Source organism: Myotis davidii, unplaced genomic scaffold, assembly GCF_000327345.1.
Source record: "Myotis davidii unplaced genomic scaffold, ASM32734v1 scaffold415, whole genome shotgun sequence".
NCBI classification, from domain to species: Eukaryota; Metazoa; Chordata; class Mammalia; order Chiroptera; family Vespertilionidae; genus Myotis; species Myotis davidii.
The window spans coordinates 1,912,521-1,914,772 of NW_006287951.1; positions in this window are offsets into that span (position 1 = coordinate 1,912,521).

Below are 2,252 nucleotides of genomic sequence, written 5' to 3' on the forward strand. Positions count from 1 at the left end.
AGTTTTTCTTGGTGTTCTGAATGAGTTATTTATTCTCCCACCGAAAGAGGCACCGGGTTCTTTTTTTATTTTTATTTTTTATTGCTTCAGGTTCCTTCTTCATTTTATTCAATATTCTCTCTTATATCTGTGAATATATTTGTTATATCGTTTATACTTATTTTTACACTCCTGATCTGTGCATTGTGTTTAGTTGATTGCATATATTTCATGGTGGTTTTACTCCTCAGGTCTCTACTACGGATTTTGGCTAGTAAGCTTGTTTCCCTGGTGGTTTATCCGTCGCCCAGTCTGCTAATGTGTCAGGGCTATGGTGAAGGTCTGTTTTTGTCCCTCCTGGTGATTGTGAAGGAAGGGGTGGGGATGAGTCCCAGGATGGAGAGCCTCAGGTCCTCCAGAATTGCTATTCAACATCCCTTTTGCTTTCATTTCACAGAGAAAATTCTCTAGTCTGGAATTCCTCTTTAAATCTTTGGGGGGGGGGGCGGGGGCGGGGTGGAAAGAAGCACTTCAAGAAGATAAGATCTTTAGAATGGTCAGCCACCATTCATGAGCAGATCATCGGCTGTCCTTGAAGTGCTCATCTGCCATCCATGAGGGACTGGAGGAAATGGCATGGAGGAATAAGTGCCTGGGCAGCTGGTCAGCCTGCATGTGTTTTTTACCAGAATCTCAACCCAGCATGGCTCTGAGATGGCTCTGGCATTCTTGAGCAGCCAAGCTTTTGCCATTGATTTCTTTCTGCCAGTGGCTGAGGCCACCAGTCACCTTCCCTGGGATACTGTGGGAGAGAAGCATGAACAGAACTTAAAATCTCTCCCTTTCCCTATCTTTCCACCTCTGTACCTGCCTCCCCCACCTCAGATTCCTCCTAACTTGTCATGGGTTCACCCCAGCGTTAGCTTCCTCAGGGGTTAGTCATAGTTTCATATTAACTCCTCCATCTCGTTTCTGCAGTTTCTCTATCATTGGGTTGTGTTTTTTTCTTTTTTTTAGGCAGCCAGAGACAGGCTGTGGTAAGATTTGGAAACATTTAACAGTGAAATAATATTAATACAAACATTTGACAAACTAAAATGTAAAGATGGTGTGCCTTTAAATATTAATATCACAATATGTGAAGATGTGGGGGAGGGGAAAGGAAGGTTCTGGATGTAATGTCCTGATCTTTCACATCAGGGAGTTAAATGATAATGCCTACATGTAGAATGTAAAAATGATTACTATAAACTCAATGTGTTTTGTTTCCTCCAAAGTATCTTTGTAATTATAGAAGGATCTTTAAAAATAAAATCTCTTGAGGCTAATAAACATTTATTTGAAATTTTACTATTCTTTCAGATTTCTTTGGATTTCTTTTTCAAGTTTTATATACAAATAAAATGAAATGCAATGACATTACAAATAGTATATATAAAACAATCACATATTTATCAAAATATTTCAATACACCTGTTTTGCCTTTCTGGAACACAAGCATGAAAAGATTCTAGAATGATACCCTTTTAACTGCTAATTATTTATGAGCAGTGGCATTTGAATTTTTTAACCTCTAGGAGTGCTTGAATAATTTATAGTAAATATGCATTCCTTTTATAAAACTCATACTGGTTTTCCTTCCTATGAGAGGGAAATTTAAAAAAAAATTAATTCTCTGCTTGCTGTAATCTTGTCATCATTACCTTGAGGACTTCATTGGCAGGCATGCTCTCTAAACTTCCACAGTTTAACTCTAGGCTTACTGTTAAGTCTCTTTGGAATCTAATCCTTAGAAATAGCAATGCTTGATTTATTTTGTATGTTTGTTAGAGGAAAAGTAGTTATCAAGATGCTTGTTATAAAATAAAAAGAATGTTCGTTTAGAGTTGCAAACTCCATTTATGATAGGAAATTAAGTTTGCTCACAACCCCTGGACAAGTAGTCATTGCCTATGTCTCCTCTGACCATGTTATAATTAATCTGAGAGTGTATAAACTAAGTAGAGTCTTTGGAGAATAAGACATTTAATCACAAGCTTTCTTCCTTGAAAAAAAAAAATGTATGCAAGCCCTGGCTGGGCGGCTCAGTTGTTGGAGTGGGTTCCATTCTAGATCAGGGCACATACCTAGGATGTGGGTTCAATCCCCAGTTGGTAGGGGAGGCAACCAGTTGATGTTTCTCTCTCACATCAATGCCTCTCTCTCTCTCCCTCCCTCCCCCCCCTCTCAAAATGAATAAAAAAATACCCTCAGGTGAGGATTAAAAAACAAAC